This window comes from Magnolia sinica, chromosome 9 (assembly GCF_029962835.1).
Source record: "Magnolia sinica isolate HGM2019 chromosome 9, MsV1, whole genome shotgun sequence".
NCBI lineage: Eukaryota > Viridiplantae > Streptophyta > Magnoliopsida > Magnoliales > Magnoliaceae > Magnolia > Magnolia sinica.
The window spans coordinates 81,313,637-81,341,212 of record NC_080581.1 but is presented as its reverse complement, the minus strand read 5'-3'; the positions used below and the strand labels follow the sequence as shown (position 1 = coordinate 81,341,212).

Sequence of the window (27,576 nt, the reverse complement as noted above, 5' to 3'; positions counted from 1 at the left end):
ATTCCACAAATACCCTTCTGCCTTTTCCCCTTCTCTCAATGAAATTCCAAGAATACCCTTCGCATCCCTCTCCATGGCGAGCAGTAACAGCAGCAACAATAGCAGAGACGATCCTCTGTCCTTCTCAATACTTCATCTTCTCCGATCCCAGTCTCTGATGCCGCTGATTCATTTCTCGCCGATCACAATTCTCAGATCGGCAGCGCCTCCGGAAGCTTCCAGAACGATGGCTTGCTTTCTTCTGGGGGAGGCGACGGGGGCAGAGATGTCGAGTTCGGGTTCCTGCGGCCGGAGTTCCGGCAGGGCCCGCTTGTAGGGACGGTGCAGATCTATGAGAGGCACGTGTTCCTCTGCTACAAGAATCCGCAGGTGTGGCCACCGCATGTCGAGGCAGCGGAATTCGATCGGCTTCCACGGCTGTTGTCGGCGCTCATGACTGCAAGGAAGGGCCAGGTGAAGAAGCTGGTAACTCCCTCTCTCTCTCTCTCTCTCTCTCTCTCTCTCTCTTGTGTGGATTGATTAGTAGTCTGCTTTACTACCTGATAATTGTAGTCCACGGATTGTCTTTCATTGTTGGCTGGAACCGTTCATCTGGTGGCTCCTGTGGTTGATGACTTTGGGTTTTGTGTTACTGAATCTTTGCCTGTCAAATCTTAACCGTTGATCTTGTTTTTTATTGATGGGCAATGGTGGGGCTGCCAGTTCGTGGAGAGGTTTTGCAGCTTAGCCAGTTCATTTTGGGGTCTGGTGGATGATAGGGTTCAAGCCCTATCAATCCCATGTGAAAGAGGGGAAGGGTGTCTTCTTGTGTAAAACACGGTTAAAGGTAAAACCATCTCATATTAATTACTCCTGAAGGAACTACATAAATAGAGGTACAAAATCTTACCTAGCTGGTAAAATAAACACAAACACTAACAACCTATTTAAACTCAAATACTAACAACTAAGTAAATCTCCTAATTTAGAGGAGTAAAAACAGCAACTACTAGATACATCAGCATGCTGGACTTGTAGGTTGGGCACATACCATTGCCCCCCTCTGAAGCTTGTCCATTTACTCATGATGTGAAAAAAAGATCACTCCATAGTTCCCATGTAGCCTCTTCACTTGGCATGCCAGGAAACCTTCACTGTCAAATCAGGGCCAGATTCCACTGGTAACAAATCAGGCAGTTCTGGTTCCTCAATCATGAAGATTTGCATTTATTTACAATGATGGCCTGGTGTGAAGTGTTCATCTTAGTAATAGTTAGGGGTGTACATCGAGTCGAACCAAGTCGAGCTGGCCTCGGCTCGGTCCTTGAGCCTGACTGGCCAGCTCGGCTCAGTTCGGTCAGCAGCTCGGGCCAGTTCGAGCCGAGTTCGCCATTGCAGCATTTTCACAAACACCTGGACCGCACCTTCAAAATCTCATTGTATTTGAGACAACAACAATGGTTTTACAGGTATTTTATCAAACACCTTCTAAGCAACGTAAAAATCAAGAAAAAAAGGGTGTTGGTTTCATATACATACTTTCCTTGCCACCAACCACACTTCTTTGAGTCATTTCATCAAACACTTGGTGAGCAACATCAATATCAAAGTAACCGAGTCACCGAAATGGTTCGATTCGAGCTGGGTTCGATCCGAGTCGAGTCGAGCTGGAGCCAGCTCTAACTCGGCTCGAACTCAGCTTCGAACCGAGTCGAATCGAGCTTTTTCGAGTTGAGTCCAGCAAGCTAACCAAGCTAGCTCGGTTCGTGTACACCTCTAGTAATAGTAAAGACCTCGATCATGTCTGATCCTCATATTTTCGGGTGTATCTTTTTAATAGGAGCCATTACTGCTCTAGGCCAAGTTTTCGGGTGGGATTGCATGGGTGCAACATTCGACCCTATACTTATATACCCTCCTGTATCTGTTTGTGTTGGCACATGATTAGGCGTTGGTCGTGAAGACATTCTCAATTATGCAAGCTTCTCCTCCTGGCGACCAACCCCATTGCCTCCTATAGAGTAGAGGGTCGAAACATCAACACTTCCTGGCTAACCTCATCACATAACCTTTGAATGAACATGCCCATTAGAGCTGGATTTGACCACCCTTCAATGCAATTGGTAAGGTGCTCAAATTCGTCTTGATAGCTTTGGACGGTCCTTATTCCTTGCTCCAGCTTCCCCCTAATACCATCAGGATTCTTGTAATTGGTTGGCCCAAAACGGATCTACATGGCCTCTGTGATTCCCCATCCATGTTGAACTAGGCAAGGAGAACCTTATCAATTTCTATTGTTTGATGGTAGCGAAAAATTGCTCAAATTTGTAGATGAACTCTAATGGATTGAATCTACCAAAGTGTGAAAAATCAATCCAAGCGAAACGTGGTTGAATCCTTTCGTCTCTTTGTTCGTTTGGATTTGCAGCACTGGATTCTTTGATCCCCGAGTGCTCTCTATTGGTGGTGGGGGGAAGCCACAAGAAGAGGCGCTCCAATGTTTGTTTGATCAATTTAAACTAGGTGTTCATATGATCTTTGGCTTTGTTTGTTGCCTCTGTCTTGGGAAGGGCGTCCTCTTGTGTAAAACACGGTTAAATGTAAAAATCATATGGTATTTTATTACTTCCTGAAAGAATTACATAAATAGAGTTACAAAATCTTACCTAGCTGACAAGATAAACATAAATACTAACAACTAAACAAATCTCTTATTTAAACACAAATACTAACAACTAATAGATTTAGAAAATTCAGATCTGTAAAACAGAGGACCTAGGCTAACACAAATGCGGTGCACGAAAATATAAAAGATTACGAGAGTGGCCCACTTGGAAGTCCCTACTTCCAATTTAGCGTGAGTAATGCAACAAGCACCTGAAAAGTCAATGGCGCCAATAAAATCAGGTTTGGAAAAGTGAATGTGATTTACAAAAAAATGAGATTTTCGTTAGGGTTTTGGGATATAGGGATTGAGATTTGTGATTTTTTTTTTTTAGGAATTAGGGATCTAGGGATTAAGGGCTTTATGGATTATTGGGAGGGGAATCAAGGAGGGAAAAGTACCAAAAGGAGCCCACACGTCGCAACCTGTATGGACGCACGGCGTGTGGGTCCATGCGTGGATGGGTAGGGGAAAAGAGAAAGGAGGTGGATTGGGTTGGGTTTTGATGGGTTTAGAAGAGTTGTAAGGGAAGGAAAAAAGGAAAAAAGAAAAAAGAAAAAGAAGAAGAAGTGGATTACCTTGTTGGAGAAGAGAAAGGGGAAGAAAGCACCTTGGAGGAATCCACCACCAAGCAAGCCTCTACCCTTCCACAATTCAATTAGCAGGGAGGGTTTCTCACAAACCCTAACAACAAAGGAAAAATACCCTTCCAACACAAGGAGCTTTTTTCTTTTATTTTTTCAAGCTCTCATTAGGGTTAGACATCCACCCCTCCTTTGCTTTTATATTAAAACTTCAAAAAAATTACAAATATGCCACTCACTTAAGTGACAGCCCGCCATCCAAAATAAGCAAAGTAAAACACTTACCATCAATCTTAACCATCCAATAAATTCTAAAAATAACAAAAAAAATAAATGAAACAAGATCAGAAACCAAGGGGCTTAGATCTAAAAGATCTAGTGGCCGGATGGCCTGATTGACAAGATTCAACTGTCAGATTGACACTAAATAAAAATTCTATTGCTAAAACTGTCTCCTAAGCAGCCCACACGCACATAAGTGGGGTCTTCCTAATGCATGTCCAATGCATGTGGGGTCTTCAAAATGGCCCGACGGGCCCCATTTGGAACTCGTCTCCCATTTACAAAGAGAGCTGTGCTGATGTGGCTGGTCGCCTTCGTCTCTGGTACACCTGAGTAGGTTCTCCGATATTCCCATCAATTATGTTACCATAAACATGTTCAAAAGAAAAATTGAATACATATTTGGAATATGTACTTATTCTGAATTTTCTATATATATGTTTCTAGAATTTTTCGAGCAAAAAGAATTTTCAGCCGTTGAGGGAGTCATAGCTAAGGAATTCTATAACAGTAATCGTGACTGTAACATCCACCATCCTCACCTTTACGATACGGATTGTAACTACCGTTATAGTCTTTCTCTCTCTCTCTAATTGAAAGAAAAACCTGCGAAACCTGTATCGGCCTCTATCACGGACCGTAATGGGGCCGTTACGGCCTTTGCAAGGGGCGTAACATAGGCTTTATAGGTTATTTTTTCCATAGTGGCCATTATGGCCTTTTTGACCCTGTAATGTGTAACAGTTGTCACTGTTACCTTTACATAATGGTCTTTACGACCCCATAATGGTTGTTATGACACACCATGGTCATAGTGGTCGTTACGCCCACGCATTGGCCGTTACGACCAATACCCGTACACCGCTACTGTTACCGATACAAAATACCTTACTCCCCATAGATAAGGAAACTGTCCATCGTTCTAAGGATCGCAAGGTTTTTGGTTATCCAATCATGTGAGTAGTCAACCACTTCATAGAAGGTCAATTAGTTTGCATGAGCTAACAAATTCTCTGAAATCCCTTGATCCGGTGAGCTTGCTTGAGCGTCCAAGCTTTTTTGAGCTTGAATCTAATCACATTGAAGTTGCCCCCAATACACCATGGCCCCTCCAAACCTGTTGTTGATTGACTTTTCCTCACTTCAAAAGTCGGCCTTCAAACTTCTCTAATGGGCCCTTGTACATCTGATACCACCCAGACTGTCGCGTCCATAGTCCGTGATGGGAGCCATTTAGAGAATTATTGGTGGGTTTTGAATTTTTAGAGTAAGTGGGGTTTGCGTTTTGAAGGTATTTGGTTATCATTGGTGAGTTTTGATTTTTGGACAAAATGGGTATTCTGTTCGAAAGGTTTTTGCAGATTATTGGTGGATTTTGATATTTAGGGGAAATGAATTTGGATTTTGGAGATTATTGGTGGCTTGGACTTTTGGAGGAAACAAGATTTGGGTTTTGGAGATATTTGGAACTATTCATTGGTTTTGAGTTTAGATATTTGCAATGATTTGGATTGGGGTTTCAAAATATATTTGGACATTAGCATGGTTTGGTTTGAATCTTTTTGATATATCTGCAGCTTGACTCTTAAGACTTCTGATGCAGGACCAATGCATGAAATCAAATAATGTGTGAGATTAATCAACAAAATTAAATTAATTAATAAAAATCACAAATCCTGCTAACATCGTCACAAATATCAAGCTTCTAAGAGGAAAGCATGCATAGTTTAAGCACAAGTTGTCAAGTATCGTCTTACACGATCATTAAACATGGAAAACTAGGATTTAATGGATGTAGAGGCGTCTAAATAAGTATATGGTTAGGTGTATTGTAAAGGGGAAGGTTTAATACTACCTAGGGTTTACTAGATTTGGGTGTGGCTGAAGCTAGGATTAGGGAAGTTTGGGGACAAGGTGAAATTAGGGCTAAATTGAGGAATTGGATGAAGGGATTAAATGATTCAGGTATTATGAGATGTGAATTAGGGTTTTGGATGTAGGGAATCGGGGATTTTAGGTTCATTGAAGGATTTGGGGATCCAAGGTTTAGGAATTTGGGAAAATTGGGAGATTTGGGGTTTTAGGGTTAGGGTTAGGGTTTCGAACAATGGATGAAAGGGTTTTGAAGGGGAAATGAAAAGATGCAAGGGGTATAAAGATATGACTGTATGGACCAGCCGATGGGCTTGCACATATGGTTGTACGGTCAAACGTGTCGGGTCTGGTCAGCTTGGGTTTGGTTCGTAATCATGGGGTTTTGATGGAAATGATAATTAAGAAGAAAGGAAGGTGTTTGGAAGGGTTATGGATGGCTTAGGGTGAAGAAAAGAAGAGATTTCAACAAAATACCTCGAATGAAGAAGGAAGACTCACTCCAAATCGCACAGAACTAGTCTTCACATCTCATGAAGAAGAGAAAACAGAGACGTTTTTTTTACCTTCTTCTCTTCTGCTTTTGCTTCTTCTTCTTCTTCTTCTGCTTCTTCTTCTGCTTCTGCTTCTGTTGCTTCTACTTCTGCTTCTCCTTCTCCTCCTCCTCCTCCTCCTTCTTCTTCAACAGAGAGATTGGGGCCTGCCTTCTTCTTCTTTTTGTTGAGAAAATCACCATTAGAGAGAGCTTCACCAACCCCCATGGGGTCTTCAACATAGATACTCGCCTAGCCACAGAGAGATTGGGGCCTGCCTTATCCTCTGATACGTGCGCAAAGGCGTACGTGATGTGATGTCCTCATCAATTTCCTTGACAATTATCGAATTTTGCAGAACAAAAGTTGTAGATGTTAAATTGAGCTAATGTTTGGTGAAGTTATTTTCACCACATTAGAACATTTCATTCTTTAGGGTTAAATTTTTGTGTTGTGATTAAGGTTTTGGAAAATTTTTAAGTGTAGGTTTGTCGTTGCCTAATTATTTGAAAATAATTTGCATGTAAGTCCTTGTTTTGAGAATCATGTTATTTGGATTTTGAAGTTTGGACATGGAACATGTTTCTCTAGTATAAAAAGCAGCAGGTAGGTTTTGCTTTTCAAGAATAGTTTTTGGGTTTTGGAGGGTAGTACTGTACTGGTGGCTTTTGATTTTTTGGAGGAAATGCAATATGGATTTTTTGATGTACTGATTTGTTGTGCTCTTATTATTATTATTATTTTTAAACACTTGTTCATTCCTTTTTAGTTTGTTTGGTAACGTTAGGATTTGTAATGTTTGAGTTCCTGAGATAATGAATCAGATTTGACTTTTGGAGTAGAAGTGGTTGGATTTTGATTTGATGATATTGATTTTCTATGGAAATTGATGTGGGGACTAGGTTTGGAGGGATGAGTTAAATCTTTGTTTCATTGTGGCTTTTTGATATTTAGAGAGAGTTATGTGGGAGTTTTAGTCATTTAGATCAATCACATGTTTCTTCATAGGACCTTTGGCTATTCACCAAACAATTTTAATATTATCAAGGCTTGAGTTTGTGATGAATTTACTTGTTGGCCTGATACCTATACCGTACTGGTGATTCGGTTTTTGGACTGTTTTGAAAGAGTCCTCTTGCCTGATAATCATAGGAGAAATTCATTGAAGAAATTCACCCTGACTTTTGATTCCAAGTCTAACCTTGGAGGTTCTTTGTACAGTGAATGGTGGGAAGGTGATGCTTGTGCCACCCTACATGAACTCTTCTTTTATGATTCCATCCTACCATAGCCAACTACCAAAAATATCACGAAACATTATTTGCATAACCCGAAGTAATGCGTAAATACATGAAAATAAATGGATAATTACTGACAAGTATGGCAGGCTTGAGACCATTTGCTACTTGTAACTTGCTGTCCTTGAGGAACTCCTGAACTTGGAGAGTGTTCTCATAACAAGCAGAAGACCAAATGATGCTATCCATTTTTTAACAACATTATAATATCTTTGTAACCGACCCTAGTTAATTGGATAATGCTTAGATCACTATGATAATAATTTCTTTGCAATTATTGCTCCCATCTATGTGAATCCAGACAAATAGTTTTTTCATTGTCTTGAAACTTGACAAATTTGTCTTTCTTTTAGTGATGTTTGGTGTTGTTGTCACTTGGTATTGATTCCCGCATGGAGGAATTAACATCATAGGCAAACAATGGTAGTTAGTGTGTTTGTCGAGAAGAGGTTATGGAAATGTTTGTCTAATTGCAAGAGGAAGCTAATAGTCTCACGCAGCTGACGGGCTCCCTTCGGGTTGCTCATCAGATTCTCGAGCTCCCGCAGCGGCCGGGCTCTCTCAAGATGAGGAAATAACTGGAAATGCGCATCTCTCCGGCATCTTCGCCAGATATAGCGATGGCTAGAGATGGTGAGGCTAGAGAAGGTGAGTGGAAACTAATTACGAAGAGGAATCTTATCGATAAGAAAAAAGATGTTGATAGCTACCCAACCCTCTTTGTCAAAGGTTTCCCAGAAGGTTAGCTACCCATCAACTTTGCAAGAGTTTTTGGGAGAGCTGGAACATTGATGGATGTAGTGAGACCTAGACATAAACAAAACGAATTTTACAGGGGGTTTGCTTTAGTGAGAATGAGTTCGGAGAGAGAACTAGCTAAGGTGATTGAGATTCTTCATGGCGAAAGCTCGGGAGAGTGAAGATGCTAGTCCAGAGAGCAAGGTTCAGTCTGGAACTGAAATGTAAAAAAAGTGCAGGAGAGTACAAACAGAAAAGGGCCCCAGCAGTGCGAAGGGTATAGAGAATGCTAGTGTATTGTATTTGTATTGTATTTATTGTGTGTGGTTAGTGGGCTCTTTTAGTGTAAGTGCATGTGCACACTTCCTTATTCTCCTGCAGTGTACTATATGATTTATCATAATAAAATATTATGTGTTAGGGCAAGCAAGCCTAACGCATCATCTCTCCCAAACTCTCCTCCTCTCTCAGTATTCTCATCTCTTCTTCACATTTTCCTCATCAAATTTTTCTTTACTTGGTATCAGAGCAAAGATCCAGGCATTCCGCATCCAACAGGTTAAGAGGCGACACGTCACCTTGTTGACGTCAGCAGCCGTACGGCTGACGTCAGCGTTGTACGGACGCATGGGTTCAGTTTGAGCTAAAAGTTTAGGGGTTTGATAGATCTTGATCTTAGAAGATTTGTCATGATTTTTTCAGAATTTATTGGACCTCATTTCATGGTATTTTGGGCGAAATAGAGAAATTCGAAAATCGGTTCGAGATTCCGTTTTTCTTCGATCTACCTCAAATCGGTAAGCTTTTCTTTGGTTTCTTTGCTCAAGATGGACCGAAATCTTCCTCCCAAGCTATCCATGATGGATTTTTTACTTAAGATCAATGTTTGAGAGGTTTTTAACCTCAAATTGGCGTGCGGCTCGGCCGTTTTTCACTCGATCAGGCCCCATTTGACTGCGTTTCATGGTATTTTGGATGATTAATATTTGTTTGAGGTTTATCTCTTGTTATCTTGAAGGATTGAGTGAGATAGAGTTGCTTGAATCAATCTTTCTTGGCATAGGGGGTCTCTTGGCATATGTTTATTTCTCTTGGACTCTACTATGGCTGACAAAGGGCCCTCATCTCTTGGCATAGGGTCTCTTGAATCCAACCCCTTGCAGATTACCTCCATTAAGTTGAATGGTGACAACTATCTTCAATGGGCATAATCTGTAAAAGTATTTTTAGGAGCCCGTGACAAGTTGTCGTATATTTGGATGATTCCCCAAGCTCTACAGATGTTACCTACAAGTCTTGGACAAAGGAGAAATATCAAGTTATTGCATGGTTGTTGAATAACATGGATTCCTCGATTAGCCATTCAGTGATGTTTTTATCCTCGGCTAAAGGCATTTGGGATACGTTTCATGATATGTTCTCGGAATCTTAGAATTTTTCACGGGTATCCCAGCTTATTTAAGAAATTGGTCAGTTTCAATAAAACTCCAGATCCTTAAAAGACTACTATTCGACGCTTCGGGGTATGTGGGATGAGTTAGATATGTATCAGCCTCTTCCTTCCAAATGTAAAGAGGATCATGAACATGCTCATAAGCAACGGGATGATACTCGTATTATGCAGTTCCTCGCTGGGTTGAGTTCTGATTATCTTCACGTTTGCGATCAGGTTATGCAGGATCCTCTTCCCCCATTGACGACAGTCTATGTCATGTGTCGGTGTGCTATGATCTCAACTCTTCCTTCTCATTCATTTGTGCCACCTGAGCGTTCGACACATCTTGCTGGCGATCAGTCCTCCCTTGGTCTTTGGGTACCATCCTTGAGCTTAGGGCGCATTGTTGGTTTTGGTGGTCGTGGTAGAGGCCGCGAGGGAGATTGCAGTCGGGCAGCCGTAGTCTTCGTGGTCGTGGTAGCGTGGATGAGGATGTGATGGTTCCTGTATTTGTTCACATTGCGGTGGAACTAATCACACTATTGATTATTGCTGGCGGCTACATGGTCATCCTACATATGCCGCTGCTTTTATTGCTTCCACTGTTACTTCTAAGACAGTCTTCCACCCCGACAGCTGAGCAGTCTACTTCAGGGGAGTCTCTTATCATTTCTCGGGCGACATATGATGCCCTTATGCGGCTTCACATTCGGGATATTCCTGAGCTTTTTCACGCAGCTTCAGCCCAGTCAGGTACTGCCTTTCTTGCGTCATCTTCTCCTACCTCATGGGTCAGCAACTCTGGAGCTTCCTCCCATATGACTGGTAAGTTGCAATTCTTTTCTTCTTATTCTTCTTCTTCTCCCACTCAGTATGTCATAGTTGCAGATGAAACCTAATCTCCCATCTCTGGGATTGGTTCCATCCCTCTCTCTTCTTCCTTGTCTTTGTCCTCCATATTGTATGTGCCTCGTTTTCCATTAAACTTATTGTCTGTTAGCTCTCTTACTAAATCACTCAATTGTTCCATCACCTTCTTTCCTTATTGTTTGTTTTGGGACCTACAGACGAAGAGAATGATTGGTGGGGGCATGAGCAAGGAGGCGTTTATCTTCTCGATGATACACTTGTTGCCGCTTCTAGTACCCTTTCTCTAGATCGAGAGTCCATGACTCGGTGGCATTGCCGCTTAGGCCACCCATCCATTGCTAGATTGAGACTTTTGTTTCCCTCCTTATTTGTCACTAAACCATTACGCTGTGATATTTGTGAATTGTCTAAACATTATTGTGCTACGTTTCCTCCTAGCTCTTCTGGGAGGAAATCTCAACCTTTTCTTCTGGTTCACTCAGATGTCTCGGGACTAGCTCCGGTTACCTCGACTTTTGGATTTAGATATTTTGTTACCTTTATTGATGATTATTCCCGCATGACTTCAATTTTTCTTTTGAAATCTAAAAGTGAAGTGTTTGATGCGTTTAAAGTGTTTTATCATGAAGCGTGTACTTAATTTCATTGTTCCATCAAATCCCTCCACTCTGATAATGGGAGAGAATACATGTTTACTGCCTTTTTGTCCTTCTTGCAGGAACGTGGTATTTTGTCTAGGATGTTATGTGCTCGCACTCCTCAACAAAATGGTATTGCTGAACGAAAGAATCGTCATCTTCTTGAAGTTGCTCGCACCCTTCTGCTTGGTATGCATCTACCCAAACGTCTTTGGGGTGATGCTCTTTTAACTGCTACTTTTCTTATTAATCTTATACCCTCACGTATTTTGTCTTACAAATCTTCATTTACTATGTTTTATCCTCATGATAATCCATTTCCTCTACCACCTAAAGTTTTTGGTTGTACATGCTTTGTTCAAATTTTGGATGAGAGTAATGATAAACTTAATTCCAGGGCGATTATATATGTCTTTATAGGGTATACTCGGAGTTAGAAAGGGTATAAATGCTTTGACCCATTGACTCGCAAGAAATATGTCTCTGCCGATGTCACCTTCTTTGAGGATCTTTCTTTTTTTCCCTCTCCAGGCCGATCCCTCTGTGATCCTCGTGCGTCGGGGGAGTATGACACTTATCCTCTTTCCACTACTGATCATGGGAAAACTCCTCTCCCCTCTATTCAGCATCCTGTTAATGATATGGGTGAGCCTAAGCCTATGCGGGTGTATCATTGTGGAGATAAATCTTCACAAGCTCAGCCATTCACTCTTCCGCTCACTTTGGATGTTGGTTCAGGTGACTCTCTTAACTCAAGTTTAGATCTTCCCATTGCCTTGTGCAAAGGGTCACGATCTTGTACTCAACACCCCATTAGTAATTTCGTTTCATATGATTATCTTTCACCGTCTTTTCAGTCGTTTGCAGCTTCCCTTTCATCACAGACTATTCTTAGACCTCTCACATGCTCTTCAGAGTCCCGATTAGAAAAAGGCAATGATGGAAGAAATGTTTGCTCTTGAGAAAAATTATACTGGGGATCTTGTGCCACTTCTTGTAGGCCATAAACCTGTTGGTTGTCGATGGGTTTATACAATCAAGTTTCTTCTAGATGGCTCAATTGATCGCTATAAAGCCCGTCTTGTTGCTAAAGGTTACACACGGACTCATGGTGTGGATTACTTTGAGACATTTTCTCCGGTGGCTAAGCTTAATTCAATTCGCGTTGTGCTCTCCTTGGCCGTTAATTTATCATGGCCCTTGTTTCAACTTGATGTTAAGAATGCATTTCTCCATGGAGATCTTGCAGAGGAAGTTTACATGCATCAACCTCCTGGCTTTGTTGCTTCTCACAATCTTGCACTTGTATGTCGGTTGAAAAAGGCTCTTTATGGACTCAAACAATCTCCACATGCATAGTTCAAAAAATTTAGTCAGGCTCTCTTGGAGTTTTTGGCTTTATTCGTAGTCATGCTGATCATTCTCTCTTTATACGTCGTCGATCGACGGGCATCATGGTTCTCATTGTCTATGTGGATGATATTGTTTTGTCCGGTAGTGATTTTGTTAGAATGAGGGAGGTCAAAGTTTTTTGAGGACCAAGTTTGAGATCAAGGATCTTGGTCCTCTTCGCTACTTCCTCGGAATTGAAGTTGCTCGCTCATCATCCAAATTGGTCTTGTCACAACGAAAATATGCGCTTGATCTTCTCATGGAGACCGGCATGTTAGGGTGCAAGCCTGCTACCACTCCCATGGATACTTCACAGAAGCTTCGACCAGATGATGGTGCTCTCCTTACTGATCCCGAGATGTATCGACGACTTGTAGGCTGGCTTATTTACCTGACTATTACTCGCCCAGATCTCTCATTTGCGGTGGGGGTTGTTAGCCAATTCATGCAAGCTCCCCGTACTTCTCATCTCACGGCTGTCTACCGCATACTTTGGTATTTAAAATCAGCCTCGGGTCTTGGCCTCCGCTTTCAGTTGCATGGTCATTTTCATTTTTCTGGCTATTCCGATGCTGATTGTGCAGGTAGTACTTTTGATCGCCGCTCTACATCCGGCTTCTGTACCTTCCTAGGTGGTAATCTTATAACCTGGAAGAGCAAAAAGCAGCCAGTTGTTGCCCGGTCCTCGGCTGAAGCAGAATATCGTGCTATGGCTCATGCGACTTGTGAACTTGTGTGGCTTCGCAATCTTCTTAAAGAACTTGACTATCCTCCTTCGGATCCTATTCCTCTTCACTGTGACAATCAAGCGGCCATCCATATTGCTGGTAACCCAATTTTTCATGAGTAAACCAAGCATATTGAGGTCGACTGTTACTTTATTCGGGAGAAAGTCGCTTCTAAGGAAATCGTCACTCCTTTTGTTCGATCTGGGGATCAACTTGCTGTTGTTCTTACAAAGTCCTTGAGTCGAGATGCTCTTCATCGTGTTCGTGACAAGTTGGGCATGATCAACATCTATGCTCCAACTTGAGGGGGAGTATAGAGAATGCTAGTGTATCATATTTGTATTGTATTTATTGTGTGTGGTTAGTGGGATCTTTTAGTGTAAGTGCATGTGCACACTTCCCTATTCTCCTGCAGTGTACTATATGCTTTATCATAATAAAATATTATGTGTTAGGGCAAGCAAGCCTAACACATCATCTCTCCCAAACTCTCCTCCTCCTCGTCTCTCAATATTCTCATCTCTTCTTCACATTATCCTCATCAAATCCTTCTCTACTAAGGGAACCCAATCTGGATAGCTTCTATCAAAAAGGAAATTCTTCTTTCAAGGAGGTGCTCACAAAATTAAAGATAGACGGGAATGACAGAGCAGACACCAGCCGAAAGACGATATTAACTAATAAAGAGTCGTTAGAAGAATCAAGCGAAGTCCCTTGTGTGATCATTAACCAAGATATCCTTGATCACTCCAGAATCGAACTCTCTAATTTGGTAGTGGCCTTCATCAGAGAAGGGGCTTCTATAGCTCAACTTGGAGATTGGATTTATGATTGTTGCAGACTTGCACCGGAGAATTTCATTATTAAATCGATAGGTTTCAACGAACTCTGGATCAAGGTTGTCCAGGTGCGAATCTGGACCTCTTGATTATGGCTGCGGCATTGCACAAAAATGGACCGATCTGCTCCATTCAGACTTGGGCAGAATTCTTTGCATTCGGATACAAAGATGTGTGGATTCTCATTTGGTCAGTTCCCTTGGAACTCTGGAACGAAGACTTCTTCTTAGCAGCAGCATCCCAATTGGGCAGTTTCATTGAAATCGACCCGAAGACAAAGCAAGGAGAGGAGATGGGGGTTATCAGAGTTAGGGTGCGACATAAAAAGGGGAAGTTTCTTCCATCTTTCATCTACGCTTCGGCTGAGGGTAGAAAACTCATCCTTCCGATTCAACAAGAGAGGAAAGATGACCCTATCCCCCGTTGAGGAGACATTTGGAGGTCCAGAGGGTCTTAGGTATCGAGGGACGAGAATAGCGAAGCAAGAGTTGAAGACGAAGGTGTACGTCCTCCGTGCTTAAGAGGGAAACCTGTGTAATACTGGAGTACCATACCTTTTGACAGACACGTCGTATTGTAGAAGGGAGTAGTACTCCTATGGACAGTATAGATTTCATTGGGCCGATTCAAAGCTCGTCTCCTTTACTGATAGACACGTGTTTGAAGCAGAAGATATATATCCTAGCCTTACGTACGCGATCGGCGATGACCCCACGTAACTTACCCGATCTCGAGATTCGATATGATTCTCAGAGCATTGGGATAGCGGTCGAGCCTGGCTGCTTTGTAGGAACGTGTGGCAGATATCAAGAGAATAGTCCGGGTTGGGAGCACTCAAACCGGGAGGTTCGGAAGACGCAGTTATCGAAAAGTCAGGAGGCTCGGGATTGTTGATTTTCGAAACGCCGGTTCAGTTCCCTGATGCCAGCTTGAGAGTCGAAAAGCAGACTTGATACAAGCTTTGGGTCTGACAATGTAGCTTCGGACGCTGCAGACCCAACTCTTAATGCTCGGATTAATGATGGCATTGTTTTGTTGCTATTCAAGATGGAGACACGTGTTCGCGTCTGTGATGGCCCGAACCAACACCACTCCATGTACCCGCTCTTTCTCTCTCTGCTGCGGAAGAACTCTACCGCTCTCAACCAACCTAGCCAACTGCTCGAAAATATGGAAGGTGAAGATCTATCAGAAAGTGATAGAGATTTTCAATCCTGGTCTTCGGATTGTGAGATCTCCCTTGTAAGTCTTTCGTCCTCTATAGAGGGCCTTCCAGAAAGAGGTCTCATTACCCTCTTCCACGAAGACAATGGAGATCACATCACGGAAGCAGAACCCCTTCAGATCAAAGCGGGACCGGTCTTAGAAGAAATGGGAAGAACTCAATTGGTTAGAAAGGATTTTGAAGATCAAAGGGTGGATTTGGTCAACATCATCTAAAAGAAAAAATGGATCAGAGATGCAATGGGCCATGTGGGAGGGGCCATAGGATTATCTTTCGGGCGACTACCCAGAGGACTTTGTACCCCTTTTCCATTGCATAGAAGCCCGTGGGCGATCATTGATGGCTTCAAGATCTCCTAATAGGCCCTCCACCAAGTTGACTACCAAGAAAAAGCCTCACAATTTGCACACGAGCCCCTGCTTGTCTAAGGGGGTTCACCGAAATTGCATTAGAGGAGGTCCTTGGGGTAGATCAATTTCCTAAAAGATGATTATTTCCTAGAATGTTAGAGGGGTGGGATTCAAACACAAGAAGGATCATCAAAGATATTTGTGGGAGATGCAAAGCGGACGTCATCTATCTTCGGGAAACCAGGGTTCAGAATTTCTCTGATTCTCTGCTAAGCATGCTCTGGAAAGAAAAAGACGTGAAGTGGGTCACGCTGGACGCTATTGGACATGCTGGAGGAATCCCAGTGGCATGGAAATCTTCATCTTGGTCCCTTCTCCAATCCTGGAATGGATCATTCTCTGTGTCAATAGTCCTTAAAGAGATTGCTTCCGATTTCTCGTCTTATTACAGCAGTCTACGATCCAAATCAGGAGGACAAAAGGAAAGTGTTTTGGGAAGAATTGAATGAAGCTAGGCTCAAATTCGACGGCCCATGGTGCATAGGGGGTGATTTCAATGTTACGATATATGCGGCAGAAAAATCCAGTGGGGGCAGAGTTTCTTCTTCCATGCACTCTTTCTCACAATGGATTGACGATCAGGAGTTGGTGGATCTCCCCCTGTCTGGATTCAAATTCACTTGGTCGAATGGTAGGACCACCTCGATTCTTGCTAGGTTGGATCGTTTCCTTGTCTCGGTCGAGTGGACAAAAGCCTTCCCTATCGTTTCTCAATCTCTCTGGCCGAGAGCTACCTTAGATCACATTCCGCTATTCCTTGATGCCAAATTTGATAATTGGGGGCCAAAACTGTTCAGATTCGAGATCTCCTGGTTAAAGGTTTAAGGTTTCCAGTCACAATGGATTGACGATCAGCGATTGGTGGATAGGATTCAATGTTGAAGGGTTCGCAAGATACAGGCTAAGTACTAAGCTGAAAATGCTCAAGGAAAAGATTAAGGGGTGGAAAACCAATGATCTCGGGAAAAGGGACTTGGAAACTTCCCTAGCTGAATTGCAGTCGATTGATCGCAACGCTGAAGGTTCTCCGATGTCAATAGATACACTTCTCAGAAGAATTCATCTTACTCAAAGTTATGCAGCCAGGGTGTTTGAGCATGAAGTATCTTGGAGACAAAAATCTCGATCTTAATGGATTAAAGAAGGAGATAAAAATACTAGGTTCTTTCACTGTATCGCTATCGCTTGGGCCAGAAGTAACAAAATCTGCAGTCTTGTGGTTAATGGGGTCCGACTAGAAGATAAGCACTATCTCGGAAGAGGTAGTTCGATTCTATTCTGATCTCCTTCATAGCGAAGGATGGCAGCGGCCCAAGTTAGACCTTTTGCATTTTCATTATATTTTTGAAGTGGAAGCCAAGGGTCCCGAAGCGCAGTTCTCGCCTGAAGAAGTTAAGGGGGTACTGGACGCCCTAGGAGGAGATAAGGCTCCCGGTCCTGATGGTTTTCTGATCACTTTCTTCCAAACGTTTTGGGAAGTGATTAAGGAAGACATGATGGCTTTCTTCTCAGAGTTTCACGCTAGAGGTCGCTTTTCGACAGTACTAGGGGCTTCCTTTATTGCTCTCATTCCCAAGTCTCAGGGTGCTGATTCGCTGAAGGACTTTAGGCCGATCAGTCTTTTGGGCAGCCCATATAAGAATTTGGCCAAAGTCTTGGCGTCTCGTTTGAAAGGGGTTCTAGGCAACATTATTTTAGAAAACCAAAGCGCATTTATCTCGGGAAGGCAAATCATCGACACCGCTCTTATCGCCAACGAATGTTTGGACTCGAGTCATAGATCCGGATCTAAAGGTCTTCTTTGCAAGTTAGATATTGAGAAAGCTTATGATCATGTTGATCGGGACTTTCTCCAATATATGTTGTCTCGAATGGGGTTCGGATCCAAAGTGGAATGGTTGGATTAAAGAATGTTTACGGTCTGTCTATTTCTCGATCCTCAATGGTTTCCCGAAAGGGTTCTTTAGCAGCTTGAGAGGCCTTCGGCAAGGTGATTCGCTGTCTCCGTTCCTATTTCTTATCGTCGAGGAGGCGTTATCCAGAATGTTGAGATCAGGCCAAGAAGAAGGTATTATCAGTGGCTTCAGGGTTAAAGGTAATAATCTCATATCCCACATCCAATTTGCAGACGACACCCTCCTTTTTTGTGAGGCAGATTTTGATAAAATCATCAATCTGCGTACAATCATCAGATGTTTTGAAGCTACTTCGGGCCTTAAAAGTCAATTTGGAAAAATCTAAGATGTTCGGTGTGAATATGGAGGAAGAGCTGCATCAATTTGCTAATTTCTTTCAATGCTCCGCGGGAAATTTTCTGACCACCTTTGTCAGTCTCCCCCTCTGTATTGGCAAGCCCCCGAAGATTTTTTGGGACAAAATTATCGATAGGTTTGAAAGGTACTTAGCAAGATAGAAATGCAGATATTTGTCGCTTGGTGGTCGGCTCATGTTGATTAAATCAACACTTTCGAATCTGCCCTTGTACTTCATGTCTCTCTTCAAATGCCCGCCCTCGATCCTGTTGACGCTAGAGAGATTGAGAAGAGATTTCCTGTGGCATGGGAAAGAGGAGAAGAAAAAATTTCACCTCCTTCAATGGAAGGAGGCGTGTGATCATGTGAAATTAGGAGGAACAGGGGTCAGAGATCTGAAAATTATGAATCGGGCCTTTCTAGGTAAATGGACCTGGAGGTTAGGGACAGAAAAAGGGACTATGGAATATTTTAATCAAGTGCAAATACGGTAGTTTAGCGGGAGGATGGTGGACCAAAGATTCCTCAGCTTATCGTGCTTCTTGTCTTTGGAAAGATGTCTTATTTGTAAAAAAAAAAAAAAAAAGCGGTGCTTAAAGGAATTAGATTTGCTGTAGTGAAGGGAGAGAACATTTGGTTCTGGGAAGACACTTGGGTGGGAGATGTGGCCTTAAAAGATGGTTTCCCTAATATATTTCGTCTAGCTCCTAATCCTGGTGCATCAGTAGCTGACTGCTATTCCTTTAGAGGGGACGAAATTATTTGGAATCCTAGCTACCGCAGAAATCTGCTAGATAGGGAGATTGAAGAATATGCACCTCTTCTTGGGTGTATCAGCAGTACTAATCCAAATCTGTCTGGAGAAGACAGGCTCCTTTGGAGTCTCGACAAGCTGGGAAAGTTCTCCACTTCATCCTTTTACCGCTGCCTTAGTAGTATCCCCTCCCCCTCGGCTGATTTAATGACTCATCACGTGTGGAAGTATAAAGTTCCCCCTAAGATAGCGGTATTCGGGTGGCTGGTGGGTAAGAAGAAGGTTCTGACCAAGGTGTTTTGTAACGGTAATGGTGGCTGTAACGGCCACCACCGTTACTGTTATGATACGAGCCGTAACGGCCACCACCGTTACTGTTATGATACGAGCCGTAACGGCCGTTACAATCCCTGCGTTTTTTATTTTTTGAAAAATGTTGTTACTGGACTGTTACGGCCCGTTTTTCTGTAACGGCTGTTACGGCCGTTTTGACCTCGTAACGCGTAACGGTTATGACCGTTACTGTTACATAATGGCCGTAACGGCTGTTACATAACCAATTTTGAATACCTTGGTTCTGACTGTCGACAATCTAAGAAAGAGGGGAATGATTCTCACAAACGTCTGCCTATGTTGCTTGACTAATGAGGAATCGGTATATCACCTTTTCATCCAATGTCCCTTTTTCAAGTGGGTTTGGACGGCAACCTTACAATGGTTCAGTCTAGCGTGAGTGTTTCCAGATTCGACTAATGGGCTTCTTTAAGCTTGGCATGACCCTTCCCTCGGGAAGGAAAAGACTATTGTTTGGAGAATGGTCCTCTTGGCCGTCTGGTGGGCAGTATGGGAAGAAAGAAATGGGAAGTGCTTCAACGATATCTCTAACTCGCCGGAATCAGTCCGGTGTAGAGTTCACCATTATTTAGTTGAATGGGCCTCTATCTATATTAACTCAGATGTTTGTATTCTTTTTCCTTTTCGAGGGTGATCGTCCCTCTACCTTAGTGGCCTGATCTTCTCCCCTTTGGTTTTGCTGTTTTTTCCTCTTTATAAAGTGTCAGTTATCTCTATAAAAAAAAATGGTTGTTGGTGTGTGGGTGTGTAAATATCCTTTTATTGATTATGGAACCCTTCAATGAAGTCGTAGAGGATCTCTCTCTCTCTCTCTCTCTCTCTCTCTCTCTCTCTCTATCTGTTTAAGGGTAATACATCTGTTTCCATTGAATAGTTGCAGAGACAAAAATCAAAGCAGTAAAAGGATACAACCCAAAATTACAACCCGAACAAGGATGAAACTACATAAACATTTACATTCTTAACCCAGATACCCATTTTAATACATTTCTTTTGGATTTTCAAACTACTACTTCCCATGAGCCTTGTTTGTGTTGGAAGCATCGTCTATTATGTTCCACCCCATATATTCTAAAAAACTGCTAACAAGACGAGGCGCCAAATCACTGACTTTTCCTTAGAAACCTGTTGTGCTAAGCCCAAAGTGAATCTACTCCTGATTGTGACATAACCCAGTCAACACCAAAAGATGTTACAAACATGAGTCAAACTTGTTGCACAAAAGGGCAATGAATGAAAAGGTGATCTATCGATTTTGCATTGTTCATTCACATTTGGCAAATATTGGGGAGGATCATAGACCTTTTTTAGAGATTGTCTATGATTAAGATTTTCTTTTACCCAACTAACCAAACAAAAAAGCCACCTTGGAAGGTGCATTGTAGAACCCGAAAGCATGAAAATGTTCTCGTCTTCTTTACCTCCCCCCTCGCTTGGACACCATATTTGGAAACTATAATTTCTTTCCACAACTTGCCCACTTTGGATCCAAATCTCCATTGCCACTTTCCTAGCAATGCCACGTTCATAGACTCCAACACTCTAATGTTTGCCCCACATCAGAAAATAAATTGCACATCTCTTCTCACTTTATTAAGTGGAATTTATGCTTTTCTTTGGCCTCTCTTTATAAGAAGTCAAGCCTTAACTTTTCCAGCCTGTCCAAATCTGACTTCAAACACTTAAATAAAGACATGAAGTAGAGGGGAAGGTTAGAGCTGCGTTGGTAAGATTGATTCGAACTCCAATTGACAGATGGCGGCTCTTCCATGTCATCAACTTCCCCTCGAACCTTTCAACTACCCTACTCTACAAATGTTTTGCCTTTTTCCCTAATCATCGCCAAAGGCCCAAATAAATGGATGGAAAAGACCCAATTCCACACCCAAATACATCTGTAGAAGTAGATACTTCCTCCTTGGATAGCCTAATGCTTAGCTTCTCACTTTTTCTAACATTAATCGTTAGTCCTGACAGCGACTAAACCTTTAGTCCCCCGCTCGTTAGATGAGCTGGTGGAGATAGTGTAGTATGTTTGTGAGTGATCCAGGGTTCTACCCTTAGTAATATTACCTTTCAAAATAAAAACAAAATACTTTAGTCCTGACACCTCTTTGTAACCTTGCAAAGTTTTCCTTAATTATCCACCATCAATATTTCTGCATCACAAAATGGAATTGTATCATTCACAAATTACAAATGAGATATCCGGTCCCCCCCTTTTTTATATGACAATATGGTGTCCCCACTCCTTTTTAGGTGAGACTAATGCTTGTGGATGCATGCAGTCACCTGCAAACCACGTGCATCAGGTAATCCCGGTGAGGGGAATCGAACTCGTGTCCGTGTGGAGCAAACCCATGGTGCTAGCCATTCGCAAAAACCCTGTGTGGGTTTCCAGTCCCCTTCTTGTGATTCTTTGCAACCAGAGATAAGACCTGCCTCTTGACCTTTTGCTAACATTCTACTTAAAGCTTCCTCTACCACTATGCATTTCAGGCCATTATTAAGGTTAGCTGCATGGAAAATATGCCCTAGCCCAAAAATTGGGCTGGTGCACTCATTAGGTGGAAGCTGCATGTACATTGAATGTGGACTGCCGGTCATACTTCCGTAACCGTTCATTTTTCTGGAATGCATTGGCTCTCCATGACCTGCATGAGTTTTAGGCCTAGGGTGCATTACTCGATAATAGAAAAAAGTTTTTATCGTGCACATGTGGGTGGCATGGGCATCTATGGAGCACTTGTTCTTGGTGTCTACAATAGGTTCGTTCCTCATCATCGTCTAAGCCTTCACCGAACTAATTGGTGTCGGCCAAGTAGCATTCCTCGTAAATAATATTGTTATTAGAAGTAGGCAGTCATTATTGTGTTGCATTAATTCTTCAATTGCAAACACAACTGTTGTTATAGGCTAGAGATGAACTCTTCTCTCTTATCCTCTTAAAAAAAGAACTCTATTTTTCTCTCCTTTTCATTTTCTTTTTGCTCTTTCTTTCCTTAAACAGACCCGCTTAACCATATGTGAGGGGCATGATGGCACCGAGACATCAAATGGAGATGTACTGATCTTTCCAGACATGATTAGATACAGGTTAGACCACATGTTACATTGAAGTACCTTTTGGTTGCTTGCGCATCAAACATATGAAGCTTCGACATTGTTTTCCTTTGAGGAATGGTAGTCGCATAGGGCTGTGTGCCCATTTGCTGGAGTAAAACACAAGAACCTTACAGGTGCCAAAGCAGCGCTGAAGTTTGAGATCCAGGTTGCTCATCAGGCAGGCTCCATGATGAAAGTGCCATGGCCTGAAAATAAGTCCTGTCTACTTGTCAGGTCTGCCACATGTTTGTGAAAAAAATACTGTTAAAAACAATGACCAGTGACCCCATTCCACATACATGTGCAGCTCACCTGATTGGCGGACCCTCCTATTTATTGAGCTAGGCCACATTCACCATGGGGCCTGCCTGATGAAAAGCTCAAAAATCGCCATTGTCTACCACTACCAGTCTACCACACGTTTGGTGCTTGCTGATGCCTGCCTGCAAGTAGCGTTTCTCCTTTTATTTTTCTAGATTCGTTCCACTGATTTTAAACATGTGCAAGGTTACAGGGGATTGACGCATTTTGATGTCGACACATTTGTGGAAGTACTTGTGAAAGACACTGAATGGCTACCTGGAACATCTGAAACTCTAAAGGGTTCATACGTTTTCGTATGTTCTCATGGGAGCAGAGATCGGAGATGTGGTGTTTGTGGTCCTGCTCTCATTATGAAATTCAAAGAAGAGATAGATGCACGTGGCCTGCAAGGTCAAGTGTCTATCAGCCCCTGCTCACATATTGGGGGCCATAAATATGCAGGGAATGTCATTATATTTGGTCCAAATCTCAATGGAGAACTGACAGGTCATTGGTAAGTGGAATCCATTCACTTGATTTATAGCTCATCTTCTATGCCAGTCACCTGTTTATGGTTTCATCTTTTATTTCTAGTTTCCAAAATGTTCGGGGAAATTCATTTGCATAGAATAGTTGAAGAAGTATAGTTTACTGAGATGCATGATTCTGAACAAGTAGGGCCTTCTGCGATCCAGACCATGATCTGATTGGCCCCACCATGGATGGGGGATGGGCCAAGATATCTCAACTTTGAAATATCAAAAAATCTTATAAATCTTTGGCCTATTGTCCAATATGTGAGAAATTTAGGGCATCTTCCTGTCCACCATGATGTCCATTGATCAATTGTGTCTTCAGACTGGATCAGTGTAGTGTGGTCCACACTGTATAGATGTCCGCCTCTGTTAATTCCTCAAAAGAGTATTCTATTGTTAGTTTTCATGGTGTGGTCCATCAGATCAAACGACTGTAATCTGGATCACTGCACTGTGGGCCTTACATGTAGAGTATTGCAAAAATCTCAACAAATGATCCTTATACTTAAAGAAAGTCCCTCCCTCTCTCCCTCCCTCTCTTTCCAAAATGTTTTAGAGTAAAATGGATTTCTAGTCATCTGGTTATGTTTTTCACAGGTATGGGTATGTCACTCCAAATGATGTCCCAGTTTTGCTTGAACAACATATTGGCAGAGGAGAAATTGTAGATGCACTGTGGAGGTAGCTTTTCATTCCTGAATTAGCTCATCTTGATTTCAATATTTCTAATTGTTTTCTTTCTGCTTTTCTGTATCAAAGGTAAAACTTTCTTATTCCAAGGAAAATTCAATCTTTTTATGTATAATTTAGAACTTTTGAAATGGTAACTGCAATACAATTTCTTAGAGAGAGTTTTGTGCATTAGGATGCATTCCTTGACATGAGTATCACCTAGTGGCTAGTCTGGGATGTTGGAATTAGTTTGGCTTGCTTGATTTTCGTTTGTCGTTTCTCTAAGAGAAGGTTTGAAATTGGTGTATCAGTTTCAGGTATCATATCATTCACCACTGATATGGCTCTGTATTGACCTGTATTGGGCTTTTTATGAACACAAAAACCAAAGGTAGGACAACACAAATCGGGGAAGGTTAATTTGTGAATAACAATAACAAATACAAATACAAAGTCAAATATGAGGGAACTTGAAAAAATAAAAAATAAAAAAGGATAAATAAGAGGGAACTGTTGGGAATTCACTTGCCCAAAGAGAAGGTATATCCAATGGGAGGAGTCATGACCTTTCCAAATAAACTACAAGAAACTCTCATCGAAGTGGAATAGAAATTCTTGAATGCCTTTGCTAGGTTTACGTATGGGCATATATAGAAGAGGGTCACCTTATGGGAAAATGCAGTCATCGTTGACCTGTTGGACCCAGCGCCCAGGTGGTTTGGTCAATAGTGGGTCAATATTGAATGGTGATGTGGATGATCTCGTTGACTGCCATCAATCATCATAAAAAATGATTTTACCGAAAATTTTTCAAATTTATCTTTTAGCCACATCATTGAATCTGCCTCAGAGATGGATGGATGACAATTTGAAAGCATATCTAACAACCTAACCAATTCATCCATCTCTTCATCTTTCAAATTTCTTCTACAAGGAGCCCAGGTAATTTCCTTGCCATGAAAAGAGAAACAATGATCAACCAAAATATTTCCTCTTGAAACACTTGAAAGAAAGATATAGGATAACCATTAAGCTTGGGGGCTTTATCCCTTCACAAAATTGAAATCACTTGATCTCCTCATTGATCAAAACTAATCAATTTACATCTTCCTCACTAATAAAATTAGAACCCATTACAGATGGTTTAGCTAAATTGGGTGTCTTAAAAGTCCTATAAATGTATGTCAGGAGAGTTGAGATCTGTGTCCTATTGTGATTTTATTCTAGGCAGTCACATGTGCATGTTGCGTGCGTGCATGGGTATGTGTGCATGTATATGTTTGTGTGCAAGTGCATGTATGTGCGTTCATGCATACACATGAGCATATGTGTGGGCATTTTAGCTTCAGGTTAACTGGAAAAGGTGTATTATCTCTGGTTCTGCCTTTTCCTTTCTTGTAATTGCTTTGTGGCTTTTCAATAAAAATTCCATTCATTAAAGAGGCCAGAGAAGGTCATTGCTATTCTTCTTTGGATAAAGCAATAAAAGCTTCGAGTTAAACCACTTCATTGCAAATTGCATGCTTGGTTGCTCTCTTTTATCATTTTCCATTCTTATGGTTCTTCTATGGAAGAATTTAGTTCTTTTACAAATTATAATGTGAAATCTCTTTCATATCAGTTTGTTCCCTAGGTCTCCTAGCCCTCCTTTGGTAAATCAGTTTATGATATTTGCATGTTCCCTTCTTTTCTCGCCTTTGGCGGGCTTTTCAATAAATTTAATATTATATATCTCTCAAAAAAAATTTCATGTGTGTGTGTGTGTGTGTGTGTGTGACACTTATTTCCAAATTTGGGTGGTGCTGTTGTTAGAACCTATTTCCGCACTTCTATGATTCTATATATGGCCTACCATAGCATTTTGCTCAGGCCTATTTTTCATCTTGGGTTCAGAGGCAAAACTTGACCCAACCTGCCAATACGACTCGGACTGACTCAAAAAGTGAGGTTTGGGTCGACCCATTTCCCCTATAGGTTGGGTTTGGGTTTGTGTTTTGTCAACTCGAAATCAAATGGGTTGGGTTTGGGTTGTGCTTTGTCAACTCGAAATCAAATGGGTTGGGTTTGGGTTTGCTCGGCCGGATCCGGCGGTCATGAATATATTCCCCTCTGCTTCCTCGCTATCTGTGTATTTATATTATAATATAATGTAAGTTTAAATACTATAAACTTAAGTTATGATGGTTGTAATTTGGTTGTAGTAAGAGTTTTATTTTATATTTATTAGGAGATCTAAATATGTGGTTGATTGTTTATATTTTTTCTACAAAATGAAAATATTTTTATTTTTAATTTATTTAATTTTATATTTTTTAATTAAATTGGTCATGTGGGTTAGCCTTTCAACCACTTGAATAAATTGGCTGGGTTTGGGTTGAACCTAATCTCATTATGATTGGAACCTAACCCGACCCAAACCCCACCTTACATGACCCATTGCCACACCTAATAGTGGGAATTGAAAATTTGAAATAGTACACTCAAAATGGAAATGGGTGTTAGGAAATCAATTAGGGATGTGTAAAAAGTGACTCCCATAAATCATAATGTTCATTATCTTTTAGCCGTGGGATACATTTTACCAATAGATAATTTGTCATCGAGTCATCTACTACTGCTATAATTTTCGGTTGTTGTATATCAATAATTGCAATAAACATTTGATTATTTTAAATAATGTTTATGGACATTCAGCAAAGTTGACTTTCAAAAGCAACCATTGATCTCATCGTTATATTTGTGTACACTGCTGACACACGTGTCAATGTTCAAGTTTAATAGGTTCATGTGTTAATGTATGGCTGATTCGCTTACGTCTGCGCAACTTTCTTTGTATGGGGACTCTTTATCTATTGCATTGATGGATCTTTGTTTTCTTCAGTTTGATGGGCTTTTTCTCAATGATTTTTTGTTATTTGTTAAAGAAAAAAACATAGGTTCATGTATTACTTGTGTAAGAATCAAGATTTGTTAAAAAAATAAAATTTTGAAGAAATGGAAAATAAAAAATGTAAATAATTGCAATATAACTATTTTATCATTTGAAATAATCTAGGACTTGTTGGCAAGTCAGTCTTTCAAAAGTCACCTTGTTGTACAGCATGTATTCTAAAACCTACCGCAGGTCATGTCATGGAAGAATTCTCACCAATGCATGATCTGTCTGGACAATTTTGTACCCATTTATCTCAAAGAATGTAATAACTTCAATATAGTTTGCTCTGACATATTGCTATGACTAATTGAAAAGTATTATTTTTCTCCATTCTTTGAGAATTTTATATCCTTCATCTAAGAAACCTATTGCAGTTAATCATGGAATTCATGTTTAATCATGAACCATTTCAATTGTGTCTGAATTGAATCATATGCTGTGAATTGTCAATTCTAGCATTTTAACAAGAAGTCATACTGATATTTGAATGTATATATTGATTTGTGCATGTTGAATTTGATTTCAGGGTTCAGATGGGTTTGTCGGAGCACCAAAAGAAAGCCCAGGACCCAGATTTCGACTTAATGAAGAAACCAATGCAGAGAAAAGTGCAAAAGAATTTACCCAAGCAGTTGAAATTGGAATCAATGTGAGTGAGAGCCAGATTGATGTGGTTGGATGCTGCCAAGGTGCCGGAAACTCTTCTTGTTGCCAGAATCCAAGTCCAAAGGAAAAAATTTAAAAGCAATCAATGGAGGGGGTGAAGAGCAACTAAGTAAGAGCAAGCAATGGTGGCAAAGGGGCTTGCACTCGCAAGGCGTGTGCAATGCCAACATGGTTTGAGAGTTGGGAACGGGAGGACACATATGCAGCCCTTGCAGTCGTTGGGGCAGTTGTGTCAGTCACCATAGCTTACAGCTGTTACAGGCATTTGAGATAAGAAGTCTTTACCTTCACAAGCTATAGTGGGTAATATAACTTTTTTGTTCTTTGTTTTTTGTATTGTATTCTACCGTTACATAGGGCCTATAATTTGGTTGTATTTTGTGTATGATCTGTAGAATACCAAAGAGAAGAAGTCCAATCTTTCTAGAAAATAGGCAACTAAGTTACATGACTTGGGTTATGATCTTTATTGCAATTAATTCAAAAAATCCCATCTTTGCTTCTACTTTCA

At 41.3% G+C, this 27,576-nt stretch overlaps 1 pseudogene; it reads left to right on the top strand.

The window, feature by feature from the left end:
* Positions 1 to 27,576, top strand: LOC131255853 (uncharacterized; annotated as a pseudogene).